This window comes from Dermacentor variabilis, chromosome 6 (assembly GCF_050947875.1).
Source record: "Dermacentor variabilis isolate Ectoservices chromosome 6, ASM5094787v1, whole genome shotgun sequence".
NCBI classification, from domain to species: Eukaryota; Metazoa; Arthropoda; class Arachnida; order Ixodida; family Ixodidae; genus Dermacentor; species Dermacentor variabilis.
The window spans coordinates 19,164,587-19,189,037 of record NC_134573.1 but is presented as its reverse complement, the minus strand read 5'-3'; the positions used below and the strand labels follow the sequence as shown (position 1 = coordinate 19,189,037).

The following is a 24,451-nucleotide window of genomic DNA, read 5'->3' as shown; positions in this document are numbered from 1 at the left end:
GCGCAGTCGGTGCCCATTAAGGAACACCAGGTTGTCAAAATTATTACAGAGTCCCACACTCCGGCGCCATAAACAGATCGTGGTTCTGGCACGTACAACCTCAGAGATTCGTATTGTGCTTATAACGACTGTAGGTAGAAATAACAAACGGAGGGGTGGGATTCTCGATGAAATGTCAAATGTTCGTTAGGCCTAGATGCCTGACAAATGAACCAGAATTGCTGAGTTGCACTCAAGGCTTGGTGTAACGAATGTTCTGTAAAGAAGGTCCACAGTGGTGGTGGCGCGTGATAAATTGCAGCAAAATAAGCTTGACGCGCGAATAACGTTGTACTTGACATAGTTTTTTTACAGTAATGCCGAGATAACGATAACACAACCTTAACAACAAAACACCCCTGAACAACCGCCACTTCTAAGAAGTGACGGTTGTCAGGAGTGTGTGATTAAAATGTTTATGGTGTGTGCGTGGGGGAGGGGGGGTAGCAGAGATGTAAAGTAGGAAAGTGCGCGTGCTTTTAGACTAGCTAATATCGTCACGTTGTAGTGACGGTGAAGCACAAAGTGGCGAAAAGTCTATCATGAAACTAACTTTTATTGACGAATTTCGGCCCTCAAAAAGAAGTGACACTCAAAGCACAACGATAGCGGCGAGCATAGCTAGCGATCATCGAAAACGGATCTGCGCATCAGACGCATCGGTTATTTATGCATAGCTCAATGAACCTGCCAGCGTTATGAATGGTGCTGGCGCAAGTTCGTGAATGTAGCCCAGTATTGCGTCGTGCTACAGAATTTGCTTACACAAGGTTAGGCGACAAGATGACAAATAAATAGAACCATCGATAACATTCTAGAAGCTGCCCATACAGAAAGGCGCGTCTAGCGCTGATAGATAACCTTTAACAGTTGTTAGCCAAGGAAATGCGGATGCCACATAAACAAGCATGCGTGTCAATGTCTTGTTTCATCCACCAGCATGGACGCGAACAATAACATTAGGGCTTGTTTGTAACGCAATACAGTAACAAGAATTTGTAACAATATACGACACAAACAGCGGCAAACTATTTTAGCAATAATAACTTTGCAAAGAAAATTTGTTAATGCATGTCAGATACAAATACCTGCCATAAAACACATCCCTGATGTCGTCTGGTGGTTACCCAAAGCCGCTATAGAATTAAGCATTCAGTCTAATTAAGAACATTAGTATCGAGGTTCCGTAGGCTTCAAGAAAATTACATGACGCGAGACTGATAAGTGACTACTAGCAAAATCTAGAAAAGTGTAGTTTAGAACAAAATCATCAACAAGAAGTGGAGAGCAAGAACTTCGGGAGTCCCGAAAAGCTGCCTTTACGTTTCATTTGCCGCCAATAAATAAAAAAATTATGAGACCTCTAGGAATAATAAAACTAAGTAAGAGCTAAAGAATGGCCAAATTGACGAGAATTCTTTAACTACAATAGACAATTTTGGGCCGCCACTAGCACTGAGTTATGACGCCAACCAACACAGAAAAAACTCGTGCGGCCGCCACATTCAGATGGGGACGGATTAACAGCCAAGCTGTTTACGCTGCGTAAACCTATGAAATCACCCATTCTTTTTTCCCATGCGCCACCACACTACGCTTACGCAGACACCGCCCGTGCCGGAGCCGCGCATGGCGCTCTGAGCAGAGAAGCGCCCGTCTCCCCCAAATGGTCGGCTGCATTCCTCTGCATGCATTGTGTCTCCCATGCGGACCCAAGCCGCCAAGGGTACCCTCTTGCAACGCATGTGGGATAAGCATACGTGGGCTAGGGGTAAACACCTTCGCTGTCAAAAATTTACCGTCAGTGCCAGTCTTGAATATTACCATGTGGTTAACGATGGAAGTCAGTTGCATTCACCACCTACATCAGACAATACCTATAGTAAGCAGTGCTGGTAAAACTGTGCTCTTACTGGAAGACCTAACTCGAACATAATACTCGTGAAGCTTTGCAACAAGGTGGGATTATTCAATCCTCTCCAATGCAAAAGAAATTAAAAAGGCGTTCTCACAGTAAAAGCCCAGTTCGGCTAGTGTACAAACGTTGCGGCTCGTCTGCTAACCCACCGCTCTTTTAATGCACATAACTTCCAACTAGTTCGTACGCTTAGGAGAGTTGCCTCTACGCGAAATACGGAATCTGTTCACGAACCACCAGCAAATACACCGACAAACAATGACGTGACTTCCAATATGTACATTATATTGTAAACTCGGTGACCGGATATTCAGAAGCGAATGTTGCTTCCGCTCCTCTTCCCACCGCTCTGGAATAAGCCGGCGTGTCGATTAGCCTGCGATCGACGATGAATGGCGGACTGCCTGTTTACCAGCGAGTGTGGCTCTTATTTCTTGACCCTACGCTTTCGCGCAAACCTGCGTCGTGACTTGCTTGCGCCAGGCGACGTTTTGTTGCGTCCAGTAAATTTATTCGTGCTAAGTAGATTTTTCTCTTGCTGAGCCAAAAGGTCTCCCCAGTCTAAAGATGCAGAATAAATAACTTCTGGCGTTTTAGTTGCCAAAACTATAATTTTCTTATCAGGCATGCCGTAGAGGGGGACTACTCATTAGTTTCTACCACGAGGGGCTATTTAATATGCACCCAAATCTAAGTATCGGATCATTTTGCCGCCATCAATACTTGTCCAGTGAGATAGAATATGGCACCTCGAGTGCAGAAGTGCAATGCTGTGGCATCTAGATGCCTATATTTTTGCCACTTGGGTGGTCGCACAAGTGTACTGCACCTAGACATGGGTGTGTTAGCCCGCCTCAATAAATTGTAGGGCACCCCGTTGTAGTAGCGAGATGTTCTCGACAATGAATTTTACTTTTGGGGTTGCGCCGATTTTCGTGGTAAGTTGTTCTTGACAACGAATTTCGTTTGCACTTCTGGTGTTTTTGGAGAAGCGGGCAAAGTAATGTGTGACAACAATACGATGACACCGGGAAATGCCTCAATCCAGTCAGCTCGATGGGCTGTGAAGGACACGTGATAAGCTATAGGAGGCCAGTGGCTGGTGTCTTGTGTCCCTGACAGCCTCCACGTGCCTTCCGCAATGTTCCCCCCGGCGTGGCCAGTAATGCTTGTCTCGTATCTCCGCCAGTGTTCTAGAGAATTCGAGGTGTCGTTAGATCAGGTAGGGCATGCAAAACTTATGGTCGTAGTGCTGAGGGCACAACGGAAAGGTTCTTGGTACGTAATGGTAAGAAGCGTGCCTTCAAAGCGCTTTTCGGTGAGCAAAAATAAGATAAACGAAGATAATCGGTGCTTAAGAACCCTAGGAACAAAGCTAGTCTGGCCTTCAAAGTACTCGACCAGGGTTCTTACTTCTGGACCTGTTCATTGCAGTTCAGCGAACTTGTCTACACTTATTGTGCCCATGAAGCGGCCCTCGTCTTGTTCGTCTTGCGGTGGCGGGTCAGTATAGGCAGGGCACAGCATCTTGGCATGGGTCTTGTATGTGAATGAAATAATTATTCTGATGACAGTAGAAATATTGTAAACGGTGATGCCAGTTTTTCCGCAAGCAATATATTATACTGTCACGTGGTCGTGACGTCAAAGAACACAGTAGCAATACTGTGAAAGGCAAGAACTACCTTTTATTGGGCGAACCTGTGCCCACAAAACAGGCTACACTTAAAGCACAACGAGAGCGGCAAACACAGTCGGCGATCGTCGTAAATCTGATCAGTGGGTCAAGCGCGTCGGCTTTTATAGAGCAGTCGTCGAATGTTCCAGACTAATCGTTCGGACCCGCGTGCCTTCCATAAAGTTCTACACCATTCGCGTTACGCGATGAAATCAGATAACACAAGGTTCAGCGACAGCAGACAGCCGGGTAGAAGCATCGATAACTTTCCAGAAACGTCGGATACATGCAGGCGCGTCACTCGCTGTGCGATTACAGTTGTTAAACGGCGAAACGTGGTCGCCCGATAAAGATAAGTACACGTGTCAATACAATTTATGAAGGATGATAGCATGAGGGGACATAAAAAGCGGTCTAACAATGAAACAGATTTGCTAATGTACCTTAAACAGCCACAAACAATTAGAAAAGGAAGGAAAGCACATCTTTCTACAATTATACAATTGATCGTGTAGGTGACTGTGATTTCGAATTGCTGCACTTTCAGGCTGCACCACGATGGCAGCCTTCAGATTTCAGTCTTTAGTTTTTCACATTTTCCAACCGACTGAAGGCGCAGTGCGTGGTCCTGATTTTCAATGGTCTAGTGCACATTTCAGGCCAGAATTCAGCCATAGGCCAAATGATTGCAAAGTACCGCTTTTCAAATGTACAAGATTCGGGTTCAAATCTTGATAGGAACCGACTAGCGGAGGCATAATTCCGTATTACTTAGTGCCCGCACGTCACCCAAACTTACTCCACTTCTGCAGGTGTAAATTTTGGTAGCGGCGTCTTCGTTAGAGTTTTCTACAACGCTAGGCCATGTACGTCCCCATGCTGGTATACTGACAGGAAGGTATACCCAGTAGGATTGGTGCCAAGGTTTCCCGTATACCTCTGTTTCCTGTTAATGACATACATGATAAGCATAGATAGGAAGCTAGAGGTAAGGTAGGCGAAAACCTTTCGTACGAGATGATATAGTCACAGTTGCTTGAGACAAGAGCGGAGACTGGTACTTAATCGAGACAGAACGAGCGTTCAGTGCAGCCTTCTTTTCTAGCGCCTCGCTTGCACGCACGAGGTCCTCGTCTTCGTCGTCAGCCTGGTTGGGCACAGATAGCGTCGCGGCATTTGTCCTCCTCCAGAAGGAGTTCGGCAGGTAGCACCAGGTGTCCAGCCAACCAGAGAGTGTCCATGTCATTCAGAAAGATAAGGCTTCATGCGCACCACGTGCACAGTCTCAGGCAGGTCCTAACGGCGCCTCGAGGAGGATGGGCTGTTAGGAACGACTTCATAGTTGACGTCGCTAAGGCATCGTAGAACGTTGTACGGTCCGAAGTATCTGCGCAGAAAATTCTCTGCGAGGTCTCGGCGGCGTACTGGAGCCCAAACCCAGACTCTCTCGCCGTGCTGGTAGACTACGGACGCATCGATGGTGTTGATTGTAACGGCGGGCATCACGGTCTTGCTGGCTAGTTATGCGAACGCGCGCGAGCTGTCTTGCTTCTTCGGCGCGCTCTGTAAAATCTGTGGCGTCAGTCTCGGAATCGCTGGAATCATGAGGAAGCATAGCATCCAGCATTGTAGTCACTTCTCGACCGTGGAGGACACTGAGTGGCGTCATTCTTGTTGTTTCTCGCCGAGCCATGTTATAAGAAAACGTTACGTAGGGTAATATTTGGTCCCAGTTCTTGCGTTCCACATCGACATACATGCACAGCATGTCTGCGAGAGTCTTGTTGAGGCGCTGCGTAAGTCTATTGCTTTGCGGGTGATAGGCTGTCATGCTTCTGTGTGCTGTGCCACTAAGTGTGCTTACAGTTCGCAAAAGTTCAACCGTGAACGCGGTTCCCCTGTCGGTTACGATGACCGCTAGAGCACCGGGACGACGTTTTCGATGAAGAACTGTGCTGCTTCGGCTGCTGTGCTGCTCAGAAGTGCCTTAGTTTCTGCATAACGCATGAGGTAATCTCTCGCAACTATGATCCGCTTACTTTCGGCAGCAGATATTGGGAATGGGCCCAAAAGGTCCATGCGAATTTGTGCAAACAGCGTTTCCGGCACTGGAATGGGATGTAATAGTCCGGCAGGTTTTGTAGGTGGCCCTTTTCGTCGCTGACAGTCAAGGCATGTTCGAACGTAGTGCTTCACCTGTGCTGCGAGCCGTGGCCAGTAGTACTTCTCTTTGATCTGTGCTAACGTTCTTGTGTAGCCTAGGCGACCCGAGGTAGCTTCTTCGTGACAGGCCTGCAAGATTCCACTGCGGAAAGTTTTAGGGACGACCAGTAGATATCTCTTTCCTGTTGAAGAGAAGTTCCTCCTAAAAAGAACACTGTTGCGCATGCAGGATGATGACAGGTCCCTTGAGAATAATCCGAGCTTGTTTGCGAGGCGGCCTTCTAAGAAATCAATTAGTAAAGCGAGCTCGTGGTCCTCTTGCTGTTGTTGAGAGATGGTGGCTGCATCAACTCCTACAATCCTGCGGATTCGTCCCCATCTCCACCTGACGACTCGATCGGCGATCTGGAAAGGCAGTCAGCGTCCAAGTGCTGCCTTCCTAATTTATAGACCCCTGTCATGTCGTACTCTTGAAGCCGTAGGCTCCAGCGTGCCAAACGTGTAGATGGATCTTCCATGTTGGTTAACCAACGGAGAGAATGGTGGTCACTTATGACTTAAAATGGGCGGCCGTATATGTATGGGCGGAACTTGGTAACTGCCCATACTACATCCAAGCATTCCTTTTCTGTGGTGGAGTAGTTCGACTCGGCACGTGACAGTGTTCTACTCGCGTCGGCGCATCCACGTGAAAGCGGGCAAGAACAGGCGGTGTTTGTAGATGGGGCCCCAACTCGTTAAATGCCGCCTCCTGCTTCGCGCCCCACAGAAACGTGACATCTCTAGTTGTGCAGGTGAGCGGTGAGGCGATGAGTGCAAAACCCGCAATAAATCGCCGGCAATATGCGCATAGGCCCAGGAAGCGTCTGACTGCCTTCTTTTCCGTAGGCCTTGAAAACTTTGCGATGGCTGCGATTTTCGCAGGATCAGGTCTGATACCTGTGTGACTGACAACGTGGCCCAAAAACAGTAGTTCCAAATAGCCAAAGTGACACTTTTCAGGTTTTAAGTTAAGCCCAGCGGGCCGTCTGGCTTGAACTGACCGTAGCCGTCCGAGATGTTCATCAAATGTGGCAGACTGAACAATCACATCGTCTAGGTACACTAAGCAAGTCTTCCACTTAAGGTCTGAGAGAACAGTATCCGTTAGCCTCTGCAACGTCGCTGGGGCGGAGCACAAACCAAACGGCAGAACTATGAATTCATAGAGCCCATCAGGCGTGACAAAAGCAGCGTTCTCGCGATCCCGCTCAGCGACTTCTATTTGCCAGTATCCACTTTTTAAGAAAGAGCGTAGGTTAGGGCGTGTTGGTATTCCATAACTGAGGTTTTTAGCGCACGAAAAGGGACGAAAGACAGTGGCGAAACGAGGACACGGCGCTAACTTCCAACAATGGTTTTATTCCACAAAGCGGTAGACACATATATATATATATATATATATATATATATATATATATATAGGTAACACCCACAACCGTACGCATGCGCATATGTACTGATTTTTAGTCAAATGAGACAGCACCGAGACATGTGTAATGGAAAGTTAAGATGATATCAAAGATGAAGACCGACCATGCATAGCCAAAAAAATTTTTTTGTAATAGCAAGTCTAAAAGATTAAAATGTAATCTCCATCAGGCCACCCTCTGTGTCACGTTTAAAAAATCGAATTCTTTACTTGAAAGATCTATTGAAGGCGCGCTAACACACGCGCTCCCTAAACTAGCAATCTTTGCCGCTTCAATAATCTCACGTGTTGTTTGCACTGGGCTTCTTCCTATCACCGTTCACTGTTTATAAATGGGACTGCACCCATGCTTTCTGCAGTGAAAAGCCAGATGCCCCACTCCTCCAGTTCGCACATTATTTGCGTGTTCACGCAACCTCTCATTTAGGCACCTTCCCGTTTGGCCGATGTATTTTTTTCCGCAGGACAGGGGCAGTTCATACACGATATTGTTCACACAATGAACGTAGCGTTCCTTGTGATTTGTCCGGCAACTGGGCTTCTCAGAACCACAGTAGCTGGCCTTGCAGAAGTTGGACAACTTGATTGGCACTGAAAAGATGACGCTAACATTTGCGTTGTTGCCAATCTTCTTCAGTCTGTGCGAGATATCGCGCATGTACGGTATGATTGCGCGTTTCTGCTTCACTCTCGTATTTTCCCGTGAAGTGGACTCCTCATCCTGTCGTCCGCGTTTTGTGGTCTTTAGGAGACCTTCGGCCACAGCTGTGATGATGTGCTGCGGGAAACCGGCCTGTTTCAGGCGATCCACTTGCGCCATAAAACTGGACAAATACTTGTGAGGACATGAGCGGCGAAGAGCATTCATTAGGGCTGACTTTGCAATCCCCCTCTTAACCAACTTAGAGTGGCCTGATGAAAATGGCAGTAGCGGTTTTTTCGCCCTTGGTTCATATGCCCAGCACAGCTGGTGTCCCTCAAAAAACATTTTTAGATCGAGAAATCGCAAAGTACCATCCTGTGGCGTTTCATGCGTAACAGTGAGCGGTTGTAAACACTTGCTGAAAAGATCTAGCACTTGTGCGACATCAAGACAAACCTCCCCGCTAGGGCTTCGATCGAGAAGAACAAGGTAGTCGTCAACGTACCTATAAACCTTTCTTACATTTGAGTTTTCTAATTTGGCATCCAGTATCTTGTTTACACGAGCAAGATAAAGGTCACTTAAAATTGGCGCAATACAGGAACCAATGCAAATTCCTTGTTTTTGAAGATAAACACTTCCATCCCACTTGGAGAATGTCGAGCGTAGATACATGGACAATAGTTCAAGAAAACGCTGCGTGGATATGCAGATGGTGTTCACAAACTTCAGTTCATCGTAAGCATCAATAGCCTCTTGAACACATACTAATAACTTATCATGTGGCAGTGAATAATATAGATCTTTGACATCAATAGAGAAAGCTTTCAAATTGCTGCCTACATGCGTCTTCAGGTACCCTATTACTTCTTCCGAGTTCTTGGTCAGAAAAGGATCATCCACTGCAAGCAACTTCAACTTGCGTTGAAGGAAAAGCCCTACGGACTTTTGCCAAGTTCCACCTTACGACACTATGATACGCAGTGGCCATTCTGGTTTATGGGTTTTGATCGAAAAAAACATTTCAAGGCTGTCAGATTTTTTACTTTCGATTTCGCGGACCAGTTTACTCAGGTTTAATTTCTGACAAAGCTTCTTAGCTTCTAATTTCACTTTCGCAAGTGAGACATCTTTCTTGCTATGAAAAACTGAATTCAAGGCCTCATCTGCCTTCTGTTTCAACGATGAAACAGAAGGCAGAAACTTGGGCAGAAGGCAGAAACGATGGGCAGAAACTTCTGCCCATCGATGAGAAGTAATGTGCATGCCATAGCCAGTCGAGGGAATCGTCTATGCGCGGTAAGGGATACATATCTTTTTTGGTAACCCGATTGAGCTTGCGATAATCGATACAAAACCCCAGGCTACCGTCCTTCTGCTTAAAGAGTACCACGGGCGATACCCAAGGGCTTTTTGACGGCTGGATGACATCATCATCTAGCATTTTCTTGACTTGCTGCTGTATTGCATCACACTCTTACTCAGCCACGCGATACGGATGCTGTCGGATGGGTATTACTGTTTCCTCTGTAATGATGCGGTGTTTCGTCAGTGGTGTTTGGCGCACTCGGGACGTTGTAGAGAAGCAGTCCTTAAAATGGTCAAGCAGTTTCCTGAGCCTTTGTTTTTGTTGCGGCGATAAACCTGGGTCATCTGCGACGACGGGTGCCAGTGGCATCGTATAGGTGGTTGATTCCTCTTTTACAGCAAAGCAGTGTTGGGCGTGGTCAATATCGTCAAAGTATGCCACAGCGGTGCCTTTACTAATGTACCGGCGTTCATTGGCAAAATTTGTCAGTAGTACCTCTGTGCGACCACCGATTAGGCTGACGATACCCTGAGCGATGGCAACACCTTGATGGAACAGAAGCGCAGTTAGTGCTGCAGCGCGGGTAACAACAACAGGCGCAGTAGGTGCAAGCAATGGAATGCTTTATTGAAGATAACGTGGCTGCTTTTATTCCGTACGAATCAGTAGGTGCATGCACACTTCGTGATGCGATAGGCGGGCTTGCGATGACGCGATACGGCACTTCCTCCCCCTTAGAATCCCAGCCTGTCGGGTGGTCTCCTTGTGCGCGTAGAACGCCTAGGAAGCCCTAAGCCCGCCGGTACACTTGAGGTTGCCTCACTGGAAGCTAGTGACCAAGATCCAAGTGATCCGTCTGACGATGGTTCAGCGTCCTCCACTGCAGAGGGTTGATTACACTCTCTGACTTGGTTGTCTCCAGGTCGAGTTGCGCAGAATTCTTGCTTTACTTCATCCGCTGCGAGTCGTGACCGCACTTGGTCTACGTGACGGCGCTGCACCCCTCCTGTGGTGTCCGCCGTGACCATACGCCTACCTCTTGTTGACGTCACCGTGCCGGATAACCATCTCTGGCGAGCCTGATTGTACTGCCGCGACCAAACAGGCGCTCCCGGAGAAAAGATTTGCGGGAACGGTGCCGGGGGTCTGCTCACCGTGGAATCTCGTGCCACCTCTTCCTCTGGAAAATGTGCACTTAGGCGGGTCCTGGGATGAAAACCCAGCAACATCTCCGCGGGCTACTTGCCATATCGAGTCGGTGTTGCCCTGTAGCGTAGCAAGAACTTGGAAATACGACTGAGCAGACTTCCATCCTTATTTTTCTTGATACCTTCCTTAATGGTGCGCACTGCACGCTCCGCCAATCCATTTGACTGCGGATAGTATGGAGCGGAGGTGACATGAAGGACATGGTTATCTTTGAAAAATCTTTCAGTCACTGAACTGCTAAATTGTGGCCCATTGTCGGAAACGACTGTATGGGGCAGACCAAAACGCGCGAAGATCCTTCGCAGTACTTCTACTGTAGTTTCTGCACTTGCTGTTTTAAGAGGTACTACCTCTATCCATTTCGTTTCCCCATCTACCACCACCAAGATCATGTGACCTTCCACTAGCCCTGCATAGTCGATATGCAGGCGAGACCAACGTTTGTTCGTTTTATGCCGACTTGAAGGGACCTGTACCGCCGGAATGGGCCAACATTGCACGCATTGCTGACAGCTTTGTACCAGCTTGTCTATGTCGTGGTCCAATCCGGGGTACCAAAACATCGTACGGGCCAGGCGCTTCATTGCAGTCATGCCTGGGTGGGTGTCGTTAAGTTCTCTCAGAATAAGTGCCCGCACGGTCTCGGGCAAAACTACGCGATGACCCCAGTATATTAGTCCTTTACTCACAGTGAGTTCGTATCTGCGGGTGAAGTACGTCTGAATGCACTGTTGCTCCGGTCCCAGCTGGTTTGGCCAACCACAAAAGATCCACGTCTTCACCTGTCGGAGGAGCATGTCCTCGCTCGTGCTGTCTGCCAAGTGCTCTGCGCTAAGAGAAAAATCTGTCACAGCTTGCGCATGTAGCACATATTCGACGGAATCATCTTCACCAGGGTGCCCTTGCTCCGGCAGCGGCAAGTGGCTCAAAGCATAGGCATTCGCGTGTAGTAGTCATTTCCGGAATTCTATGTCATACTGATACGCTGATAAAAGGAGCGCCCAACGCTGTATCCTGGCCGCCGCCATCTGCGGAATTGGTTTCTCGGGATGGAACAGCCCTGTTAACAGCTTGTGGTCCGTTATCAGACAAAATTTATTGCCGAAAACCTTGCCAAACCTTGCCACACCGAAACCTAGGGCGAGCGCTTCCTTCTCCAGTTGCGAGTAATTTCGCTCCGCCGGCGTCAAGGTTCTAGAGCGCAAAGCTATCGGATAGTCTTCGCAGTTGATGCGGTGGGAGAGCACTGCGCCCAAGCCGACCGATGAGGCATCGCATTCCAGTCGAATGGGTTTTCGCGGGTCATAGTGGACCAGAAATTTAGCCTTGCCTAAGGCACTCTTTGCTTCTTTAAATGCGCTGTCCTGGGACGGCCCCCATTGCCACAGCACCCCCTTTGGCAGCAAGCAATATAAGGGAGCCAGCGTCGTTGAGAAGTTGGGAAAGAATTTAGCATAATAAGTGACCAAGCCCAAGAACGATTTCAGCTGGCTTACCAATGTTGGCTTCGGTGCGGCCAGTACCGCCTCAAGGTTATATTGCAGAGGATGAAGACCTTTGGCATCGATGCGGTGCCCCAGAAACGACACTTGTGGTTCCCTAAGCCGGCACTTGGCTTTGTTCAACTTCAGGTTGTGTTCACGAAGCCGCTGAAACACCTGCCGCAGTACTGATGTGTCGTTTCCCTTTTCCGCCACAATGATGTCGTCGAGGTACACTTGAACATTCGGCAAACCTTGCAAAATCGATTCCATGCGTCGCTGGAACAAGGCGGGGGCTGAAGCAATCCCAAATGCTAGGCGATTGTAGCAGTAAAGGCCCCGGTGTGTGTGTTGAGTACCGCCGTCTTTCTGGCTTCGTGATGCAGCGGCAGCTGATTGTACGCGTTGCGTAGGTCCAAAGTGCTGAAGACTTCGCCTCCCGAAAGCGCCGCAAATATGTCTTCAACTTTGGGCAGGGGATACTGTTCCAAGTGAGACGCCGGGTTGACTGTTAACTTGAAGTCGCCGCACAATCGTATATCGCAAGTTCTTTTTTGCTACCGGAACCACCGGTGTTGCCCAATCTGAAATGCTTATCGGCGAATGCACTCAGTCTTGCACAAGACGGTCGAGTTCGGCCGAAACTTTGGAGCGCATGGCATAAGGCACTGCATGTACGTGCCTTGCAGAAACGTGGGCGGGCTCCTTCTGTGAGGTGTAATTGCACAGGGGGGCCCTTGCAGCAGCAGAGCTCGTTCTCGAAAAGATCCGAAAATTCATCGAGCAGCGGCGTCATCTTGTTATCACGAAGAACATTTACACTTGAGATGGTTCTAGTGTCCCAGAAGGACACACCCGCCTTACCGAAGGCCTCTATCGTGTTCCGGCCGCAGAGCAGTGGGCCGTTACATGCCACCACGATTAGCGTGCTGGTTACAACAGTCGATCCAGCCTGAACCCTCATGGTTATCTCGCCGACAACTGGCAATGGCCTGAGGAAGCATGTTAAGCGGAGAGACGTTTTTTCCAGTGCCGGCCACCATTTGCGATGTTTCTTAAATATGTTCTTCGCTATGACGCTGACCGGAGAACCCGTGTCTAGAATCATTCGCAATTTCCGGCCCTGCCATGTCAACTCCTCCTCGAGAGGCTTCAACGTAGCTCTGTCGGCGGAGCTGTGAGCGACAAGAGCAAGAAACATTTCTTCTTCGCTCTCACCTTCTATTTCCTCGACAGCAAAGGCACCACGTTCTCGAGGGCGGCCACTGCTGCAAACCTTCGCCAGATGACCTTTCCTGCCGCAATGGTGGCACTTGGTGTTTCGATGACGGCACATGTGTGTAGCGTGGGGGCCGCCGCAACGCCCACATGAATGGTTGTCCTTTGCAGTGTTCCACTTCGTCCAGGGTCGTCGTCCTCGCTGCGACTGTACAACATTGATGCTGGTTCCCGTAGTCTCTGGGTCTGCTCCTCGCATGTCACGAACGTCGCCTAGCGCCTTCTCTGAAGCTATGGCAAATTCTTCTGCTTCCTCAAAAGTTAGCTTCTTCCGCGTTAATAGGCAGCGTCGTGCGTCGTCGTCCCTGATTCCGCATACTATGTGGTCTCGCAGCATACGGTGCAGCGAGTCGCCGAAGTTGCAACTTTCCGCCAGTCTCCGAAGGTTGGCAATGTATTCCCGAACGCTTTCTCCGTCCCTTTGCTTGCGCATGATGAACGAGAAACTCGCCGCTATTACAATCCCGCTATTTCATTAACTTGAGGATTGTAATGTTCCTCGAGGTATTCAACGACTTCATCGTAAGTCTGGCTGTTAACCGACACGGCTGGAAGGCGTCCTTGCAACATGCGCACGACATTATCGCTCAATGAAGACACCAGCAGAGCTCGGCGTTTGGCGGTGTCGGCAATTCCATTGCCCTCGAAATATGCTTCCAGCCCTATCCTGTACGGGCTCCAGCTGCTCACCGTCTCGTCGAAAACCGGTGGGCGAGATGCTATCATTCGATCCTGTCAGTCGCTGACCATGCTCACAGGAAATCCCATCTTCGTCGCCACTGCTGTAGCGCGGGTAACAACAACAGACGCAGTTGGTGCAAGCAATGGAATGCCTTATTGAAGATAGCGTGGCTGCTTTTATTCCGTAGGAATCAGTAGGTGCATGCGCACTTCGTGATGCGATAGGCGGGCTTGCGATGACGCGATACGGCAGTTAGTTGTTCGGATATACCGTCCTTGTTGAACTGCCCTCCGGAACTGACGAAGACAAGACTGCATGATAGTGGTGGTATGCAAACGCTGTCGTCGGCGACACGTAACGATGTACGTTGGCTCTCTTCGTCGTGGTGCGTGTCAGTACTAGTTGACAATGTTATCTCGCCGGTACTCCCGCAAGAAGTCCATTCCAAGAATGATGACCAAAACGTGCACGATGTGAATGCAGGAGCCTGCATTCACCTTGTTCACGTTTTGCTCATCGTCTTGAAATTCCATCTTCCGCATTCCCCGTCTTTTCCCTGGATTCCAAGGATGAGTGATCTGCAGCACTCTTTTAAAATCATAAAAGTGGCGACAAAAGCTGTATTTTCTATCCGGAGCCATGCAGTACATTTTCCTGTAGGTATCATTACCTGGCATTCAGCACTTCGAATATAAGGGCGCGCCCATTGCATTTTAACTTTCTTAAGCCGTTCTGCAAACTGCTCACTCATTATCGAAAAGTCTGCACCAGTATCAACTAAAGCTGTCACGTCGTGTCCATCAATCGTTAAGAGCAGGTCGGCACTCACAAATTCGTCGGCGTTCCCTTTCTCCTGGTTGCTCTGCTAGTTTCTCAGTAATAATGAGGGATTTTCGGCAGTTCGATGACTTGCAACCTTCTGCAGGGAGGTCGCTGTTTTCAGTTTCCCCGCTGTGTGCTTGGAGAGCGGCCTCTTACCACGTAGGCGAAACTGCGACGGTTCGGCGAAGAATAACGTAACGGAGACGGCCAGCGCGACCAAAGATTAGCTGAGCTGCCTTGTTCCCGAGTGACACTGTCGTCGAAGCGTGGATGTCTCTCTTGAAACTGTCGCGGAGTAGCAGGTGACATTTCCTGGGTGCCACCCTGGCGATGAGCGCAAAAACGATAAATGTGGCCAGGTTCGCCACAGTGAAAACACGATGGTCGGCGATCAGCAGTGCGCCCTACGTAGGTCCTGCGAAGCTGGGGTCGCCTGAAATGCTCCCTCTGTATCCAGGGACCAATAGGTGGCCGCTGGTGGTACTGCTGCACTGGCTCGGTAGGAAACAAGTGATGGACAGCGCCTGCGTAGCTGTGTGCACGCGGCTCGAAGCGTGGCTCGGGACACGGTTCAGGGAGTGGCTCAGGTGATGCAAATGCTTGCCGGATTTCTTGGCGGACAACTTTAGCGACCGAAGCAACAATAAACTCCTTCGGTGTTGCAGTTTGCTCTGAAATCTCCTCGCGCACATTGTCTCTTATCAGTTGACGCATCAAGGTCTCGTATGTCACTGTCACTACTGCGGCTCCTAGAGGTGCATCGTTAGTCCGGCGCTCGTATTGCCGGCAACGCTGCTGGAGCTATCACTCGATTGCTGTGGCTTCCTTAATGAATTCTTCCACTTTTGTAGGTGGGTTACGCACGAGACCAGCCAATAGTTGTTCTTTGACGCCGCGCATGAGATGGTTCAGCTTCTTCGAATCAGGCATGTTGGGATCCGCGCAGCGAAACAAACGAGACATGTCCTCGGCAAACATGGAGACACTTTCGTTGGGCTTCTGAATGCGCAACTCGAGAAGGCGTTGCGCTTCCGCGATCAGTGCTTCAGAAGGTATCAAGTAGCCGACTGCAAAATTCGCCCCACGTTGTCGAATGGGCCTCGCGGTTTTGGGACCACGTCCTTGCGCTACCTTCAAGAACGAAGTACCCATTAGAAAACTTCTGGTCCGGACGCCACTGATTAACCTTAGCTACGCGTTCGTAGTGGTCCAGCCAGTCTACGGCGTCTTCATTCGTGTCACCGTGAAAGCTTGTGAGGACTAGATTGTTTTGAACAGTCACCTGTGTTGGACTTGCAAGCACCATTTCCTGAGTCGGTGAGGTCGCTGACAATGTTCCTTGCAAGAGACCGAATTCCGGGCACAGACCTTGCAGGCGACGGCTTGCGCGGTGCACAGGTGTCTACGCGTGGATCATGTCTTGAAAGGCTGGATGCAGTGCTACTCGCAGGAGTCGTCCCTATCATTAGGCGATGATGCGGTGCCCAGCACGTGCACCAGTGTCACGGCTCACTTGAGAAAACAGCGGAGACCGGTATTTAATCGAGGCAGTTAGAACGACCATTCAGTGCAGGCTTCTTCTTCTCTAGGGCCTCGCTTCCACACACGAGGTCGTCGTCTTCGTTGTTCGCGTGGCTAGGCACAGATAGCGTCGCGGCAATATGGTAGTCAAGGATGGCCTTCCGGATTGTTCTTTACCTGATTGACAGGGACAAAATGAACGCCTTATTGTAAATGGCACTTCGGCCTAATTGCGAGATATGCTATGCCGAGAGATGCGCCTTCTAGCACATATATGGGAAAGGAAGACAAAATTTTGGCATTTTATACAGGGTTCATTAAGAAAGTAATGCGCATTTTAAGGAAAAAATAGATTTATTGACAGGACCAGCACAAATTTTTAAAATTCTTCAAAATACTCGCCCCCTGCATCAATACACTTGCGGAGACGTGTCTGCCACGCCTGGAAGGCATCCGGAAATTACAAGACGGGAATGTCGCTCGGGAACGCTGCAACAGGCTCTTGGATGTTTTACACAGTCTGCCAATGCTATCGTTTCAGCGCTCTTTTCAGTCGGGGGAAACAAAAAGTCCCATTAAGCCTAGTCGGGACTGTAAGGGGAATGGGGACCACCGGGGTTTTGCTCTGGTCCAGGACTTTGGTAACGATGAAGGACGCGTGGCTGAGGCCTTTGTCAGCGTGACCGTGTCTGTGATGTCAGCCCTGACGCGCGCGACCCGGTGTTTCAGTCTCTTGAGCATCTTCAGATAAAAGGCTGATTTAACAGTTTCTCCCTGCGGCACAAACTCAAGACGGACGATTCCACGGGCGTCAAAGAAGGTAATGAGCATCGTTTTGACGCGAGACTTGCTTATTGACGCTTTCTTGCGGCGGGGGCTTGATTTTCCGTGCTACTCGCTGCTCTGCATTTTCGATTCTGGGTCCTACTCAAAGATCCAAGTTCGCCTTCGGTTACGACAGAGTTAAAAATGTCCGACTCATTTTGAATCATATCCAAGCATTTTGACAGCGCAAAACTCGAAGTTCAGTCTAATCTTCGGTCACTACTTTCGGCACAAGCTTCGTGCAGACCTTGCGCATTTACAGATGATCGGTCACTATTTCATATACCACAAATGTGGACATGTGTATGGTGTCAGCAATTAGCTGGATGTCCAATCGACGGTCGGAACGCAAAACTTCGCGCAGAAGATCCACGTTCTCATCGGTTCTGACCATTTGGCGTCCAGAACAGACGTCGTCAGTGACCTCCCGGCCTTCGTTGAACGCCTTATGCCAACTCCCAGACTGTGACCTTGAAATGCAGTCGTCCATGAGTGCCTTTTGAAGCAGGCGGAATGTTTCGGTTGAATTCTTTCTAAGCTTCACCCAAAACTTAGTAGTGTATCAGTGTTCAAGCGAACAGCTCCATCGCACCAACGTTGTCCGCTCACACTGCTCCGAGTAAACTGGCGACTGGCTGCGTAGGCCGGGCAGAACCTTCGTCACATTTCCCGACCGGTTTTACCGCGCTGCCATGGATAGCCGCGTCATAATAAAATGATGTGCATTATTTTCATGATGGACCCTGTATAGTTTAAAACACCTGCTTGGAAAGGTGACACAAGATTACAAGCAAGAATCAATGGGTGGCTGGGATGTTTAGGTACTTCTGCTGCTCCAGCGAGGTAAAGACCTTCGGAGACTTACGCCTTCCTTTAGCCATACCTCGCGGGCAGACCTCGTATCTGTTTTGCCCAAATAAAATAAAGAAAATGTTACCTCATGGTGAAGAAATAGAAGTAGAGGCTAACCACTAATTACTGTCATGTTGTAGCGCCACGTTTTAAATATTATGCCCTGGTTACAAAACGTTGCAAAACGTTTTGAGTTAAAAATCAAACTAATTTTTGGGCGCACTTGAACCTATAAAGAAGTAATACTCGGATTCATAATCACCATGAGCCCGTTTTTATGTCCTCCTTCCTGTCCTCATGAGACAGTGGAATGGATGTCCTCATCCATTTCCCCTGTCTTGCACTACTTGATCCTACGTTGTGCCTGAAAACATTCTAATTTCATCACCACACCTAACTTTTTGCCGTCCTTGAAAGCGCTTCCCTTCCCTTGACACCCATTCTTTTATTCTAACAGTTCCTCAACTGTCCGCCCTGCGCATTGCATATGCGCTGCCCAGCTCCATTTTTTTCTATTAATGTCAATTCTAACATCGTCTATCCGCGTTTTCTCTCGGCTCCACACCCCTATCTTCCCGTGTCTTAACGTTACGCCTAACATATTTAGTGTCCTCGCTCCCTGTGCGGTCCTCATGTTGTTCTCGAGCTTCCCTCTTTACCTCGAAGGTTCTGCTCCACATATGTTACGTGGAGCCAAGAATTTCTGCACATATGTTTCTGCCCCATATGTGAGCACCGGTAGAATGATTGCACATTATTCTTTTCGATGAAAATAGTAAGCTCCCAGTTAACATTTGGTAATGCGCACCGTATGTACTCCAGCCCATTTTATTCTGCAAATTTCCTTCTTACGATCAGGATACCCTCTGAGTAATTGACCTAGATAAACATACTCCTGCTGAGACTCAAGCAGCTGAATGGCGAGCATGAATTCTTGTTCCCTTGCTAAGCTTTTGAACATTACCGTTGTCTTCTGCATAGCCATATTTAGTTTAACTCTTAAACCCTCTCTGAGAAGGGCCTGAATCAATTGTTGTAATTCATCCGCCGCATTACTTAACGGAGTAACGTCATCGCAAACCGAATGTTGTTGAGGTTATCCACCGTTGATCCTCATTTGTAACCGTTCCCACGCCATAATTATTCTAAGCATGTATTGGATATTATGGGAGAGATTGTGTCTCCTTGTCTGATTACTTTCTTGATAGGTATTTCTACACTTTTCTTGTGGAGAATAACGGTAGCTCTGTAGTCCTTGTAGATATTTTCTAAGATATTAGCGTATGCTTCCTGTGCTCCTTCATTACACAACGGCTCCATTATTTCGGGCATCTCTAGTGAATCAAATGCATCTTATTACTAGGATTACCGGACCTGAATGGACGCTCATAGGTATCCAGCGGTTATAACGGCTTTAACGGTTATAACGGTTATAACTGAACTAAATTTGTCCTCCGATTGTGTTTTTGTAATCTTTTATTTCCTCGGCCTCGCGCAGTGTAGCGAATCAGACGTCCACCTAGTTAACTTGCCCGCCTTGATAAAAAGCTTTTCTGGACACGTACCAACTAGCGCCCCAAGCGGCCCAGGCTCGAAGTGAGCCCGTTTTCAATGGAACAAGCGGGGTTTTCCCGAATAACAAAAGCTGCAGGTCGATTATTGAAAAAGGCAGGTGTCAGACATGTTCTGGAGGACAATCCAGATGAGTCAAATGCTGGGATGACGCTGCGGCAAGCAGTAATTTTGTTCCCAGAGCGGAAGACGACGAAGTGTTTACTGCGTGGAACGCTGCTTTTTTGTCTCTGCCAATTTGAAGCAATTTTGTGGAAGACGCCGCTCCCTTCACAACGGCGATGGACGTGGAGTCACCTGGAGGGGTTCCTGGTCCTTCTCCGTCAGCCGCGGCCCCTCCGAGAAAGCGGTCTAGTCGCCCGAGTGACACCGACAGTGAGGACACCGTGATCTACTCAGCGACCAGTGATGAAACCTCGGAAGACAGTGACTTCGTGCCCATAGCGAAGCACAAAGCAAAGAGAAGACTCGTCAGGACATCTCCTTCCGCAAGTAAGGCAACTGTGATCCCGACGCCAAAGCCATCAGACCTCACAATTTTATTTCTGCCTGTGGCTGCTAGCGACAAACTAAACAGGATCAACCGCCAAACCACATCGGTGTCGCTCGAGGCACCGGTTCCAGGGCAGACCAAAGATGTAAGGATCAACGCACGTCAGAAGGTCCTCGCTATAGATGTCACAAACCGCAACGCGCTAGACATTCTGAGTAACGTTAAGGTGCTGGATAGCATCAACGTACGTTGCTATAAACAAGATGATAAGGACTCTACGGCCGGCGTTGTGTATGACGTAGATAGTTCCATAAGCGATGCTGACGTGCGCATACTGATCAAGCCGGCGACAGAGGGAATTGCCGTATTGCAAGCTCGTCGCCTGGGAAACTCGCAGTGTGTGAAGTTAACTTTCAAGGGAGACAGCCTACCGTCACACGTCAAGGTCGGTCTCTTCCGACACATAGTACGGCCTTTTGTGCCAAAGCCGCTTCAATGCAGGAAGTGTCAAAGGATAGGGCACGTTAGTGCGGTTTGCACAAATGCTGCCGTGTGCTCACGATGCTCTGGGTCGCACAGCTCCGACGCCTGTCGTGCAGGAAACCAAAAGTGCGCTAATTGTCAAGGCTCTCACGAAGCAACTTCAAAGAATTCCCCACATGTGAAAAATGAGGCGAAAGTCTTGAGGCAAATGGTCAGGGATGGTTCCTCGCACAGGGATGGCAGCCGCTAAGGTGCGACATCAACGTTCACGTCGTCGGCGATCTAGGAAACATGCTGTTATTGCTAAGGATGCACCACGTCCACTGACAGTCCACAAACTTCCACATACAATTAGCAATAGTAGCAATGAAGATCCTAAGCAGAAAGTCTTCAATATCATTGTCTCATGCGAAGAATGGCCGCCGTTGCCACGGCTAGATCCACCAGCGGAGCGACAAGATGTAGCACGCTCGCCGAATAATGCTTCACCTTCTGACAGCAACCAAGACGACGACAAACAAGTTGTCACCATGATAAGGACCCTTATGAACACGCTACGTGCGCTACTGACCGCCATACACACTCCGGCGGCTCGACGCGCACTTCCAATACTGGATGCTCTGAATCGGGTACTGTCCGGTCTTGAGAAGCACCATGGCTGCTTCTCTACATTCGTTTCTTAAAGAGGTCAAGGAAGCGTCTATCTTCCAATGGAATGTGAGAGGCATCAAATCCCGCATTTCGGACTTTCGTATGTTTAAGTACAATTTTCCAATAATCGTCATTTGTGAACCAAACATTGAGAGCACATTCCGCCTATCAGGATATGAAGCTTTCATGTCTGCCACCTGTAGCGACCGCAGTAAAGTAATCGCTTATATCAGATTCGATTTCACGTATGTTTTACACCCAGTGGCACCTGATGACGACAATCAGTACGTATGTTTGACTATAAAATGTAAGAACGTCGCACTCACACTCCTAGGTGCCTACATTTCACATTCGAGTCGATTTGACAACGCAAGCCTAAGTGCAATTTTAACAGCGACAACTGGACCATAGATTATTACGGGCGACTTCAACGCGCATCATCCGCTATGGGGAAGCTTAAAGAGGGATTGTCGAGGAAGACGTGTGCTATCCTTCGCGTCGGATTATGAGCTCTGCTGCCTAAAGGATAGCAGTCCCACTTTTCCGCGGGGTTTGACATACAGCAGCCACCAGGACTAAACTTTTGTTTTAAGATGCCTCAGCGCCAGTGTGAAATGGTTTACAGACAACGAAACGCATGGTAGTGACCACGTTCCAACATATTTTATTATCGACAGCATACGCAAGTCACACTCTACCACAGTTATTCATCACATCGACTGGCCTAAATGCACGTTGCTCATGGAGAAGAATTACCAAGGGATCCAGGACTATCTTCCTGGCAACATCGAGAAGTTAACGCCGATGCTCAAGAAGCCACAAGAGCTTTTCGGCCTATTCCTAAGTTTTCTGAATTTGAAGCAGAATTGGAGCGGCTTCCAGCAATCCACCGTCGCGCGGAACGAAGGTACAGGCACACCAAGTCCACCTACGACCTAAGGGAGGCGAGACGCACACAGAAGATCCAGCGTCGGATCAACTTCCTGCAGTGGAAAACCTGTGATTCCCTTGATCCGCATAAACCCCTGTCACATTTATGGAGAAAGGGTGCGTGGTCTTCGAACATCACCGCAACAACGCCACCGCTTAGAATGCCTGGCTCTCTATTAAGGTCGCAGAGCGATCGACGTAGCGGAGAGCTTCTCTTTCAAGGTTGCTGGTCTACCGCCATCGTTCGCTGCACGTGCTCCCTGTGATGTTCCCATCTCGCGGGATTCTCGTATGGACAATCTGTTTTCCATCTAGGAGAGACAGATGGTGTTGGCAGTGTGCAGACGTTCCTCATCCACAGGGCCTGACGGGGTGACATACGCAACTCTTGGAAATTTCCGTCAAACAGCCCGGCATGCTCTTCGAGACATGTACAATAATTCATGGCGTGAAGGAGTGGTTCCTGCTGCATGCAAGTCCAGCCGCCTTGTGCCTCTGCTCAAACCAGATAAATTACCCCTGGACTTGACATCTCATGGTCAAGGAAAGGTGATGAAGAGGGCGGTACTGATGCGTCTAGAGTGGTATCTAGAACACTACAAGTGTTCTACGCTAAGAACACTACGCTATTGCAGGCTTTCGACGCGGACGCTCCTCTGTAGACAACGTCATGGATCTTGGCTCGTCTGTTCAGCACGAAAAAAGCCTAAGGAGGCTGTCTGTGGCGATGCTCCTAGATGTTAAAGGCGCTTATGACAACGTAACCCATTGAGCCATCCTGGACCATCTAGGCATCCCATCTAGACATCCTGGGCCGCCTAGGCAGACATCGCCCAAGGCGATGTCTGCCTAGGCGGCCTTTTTTTTGATGGACATTCAGCTTCTTCAAGGACATGTCATTGTTTTTGCAAACCGAGGATGGTGCGCCTTCACAACACAACACCTACCGTGGCGTACCACAAGGCGGAGTCTTGAGCCCCACTCTATCTAACCCCATGCTCATCGACCTGGTTTATACCCTTCCGCAATCCGTCCATGTGCCATCTATGCATACGATATATGCATTTCGTCATCAGGAGCGACGCCTCCCCAGGTGCTCGCCAGACTTCAAAATTTGGCCACACTAACATCAGGTTATCTTCGATCGCGAGGTCTGCAGGTGTCCTCCGAGAAGTGCTCTGTGGTTGCTTTTACGCGCAAAGCAATGAAACCGTACGTTGTCAGAATTAATGGACAGCCGATTGCCTACAAGAAGACGCACCGCTTTCTAGGAGTGATAATAGATCGAAACCTCTCCTGAGTTATCTCTTACCTAAAACGGAAATTAGTCATGATAACCCACGTGCTCAGATTTCTTGCGGGAAAGTCATGGGGTGCGTCAGTGACTTTGATGCTCCAACTCTATAACGCACTGTTCCTTGGTCTCCTGCGCTATAGCTTACCTGTACTTGGCGGGACCGGTAAGACCAACCTCCGTGCCCTGCAGTCTGTACAAGCTCAAGCTCTCCGAATTTGCCTTGGTCTTCCCAGATGTGCATCCACGGCAGCAACAATAGCTATCGCGCATGACCACCCCATCTATACGTGTCTTAAAGTTGACGCTTTAAGGATGCATATCAGGCACTTCGCCAGACTTCCATCGCACCATCTCGCGTCCCTTCCTGCCGCTCGACCTCGTTCAGCGTTTAGCAGAATTATTGCCGCCAACCATGGAACTTTACTGTCAAACTTCACGTCTGCAGCCCGACTATTTCTACCGCTGTGGTGCCTCCATCCAATCCAGGCTCTTCTTGTCATTGCCGGTATCAAAAAGAATACGGAGATGTCATCTTTCGCCCTCAAACAAACCGTGCTTTCATTCCTACGTGACAAGCACAAAAAACGCATCCACGTTTACACGGACGGTTCTGTCTCCTCTAAAAGTTCAGCAGGACGAGTGGTAATTCTTGCAGAATTCGTCACCCTCAAGTTCAAGACTTCCCACATTACATCATCGACGGCTGCAGAACTCGCAGCTATCCGTGCTGCTCTGGGGCTTATTGGTGACAAATCATCACATTCATGGTCCATCTTATGTAACTCGAAGGCAGCTCTCCAGTGTCTGATGTCCCCTTTCAACCACGGACCAAATGTGCAACTAGTCGCAGACATCCGACTACTACACCATCACGCAATAAACAAGGGACACAACATCATCTACCAGTGGATACCGGGTCACTGCGGAATTTCGGGAAATCACAATGCGGATGACGCCGCCCGATCGGCCCACGATGGTGCCCATGTTATACCAATACCACTGTCACGAACAGATGCAGCCACAAGTCTTCGCTCCCTCGCCCGCGAGCTTACGCAGAATCTGTGGAACACCAGTGAATTCACGAACGCACGTCTCCATAGATGGGATCCACGTCTGCAACACCGTCTACCACCA

At 49.0% G+C, this 24,451-nt stretch overlaps 1 protein-coding gene across 1 annotated transcript in view; it reads left to right on the top strand.

Moving 5' to 3' along the window:
• The window catches only part of LOC142584096 (uncharacterized), a 160,347-nt gene that overhangs the window by 28,943 nt on the left and 106,953 nt on the right, over nucleotides 1-24,451 (top strand). The gene's annotated exons all lie outside the window — the stretch shown is intronic.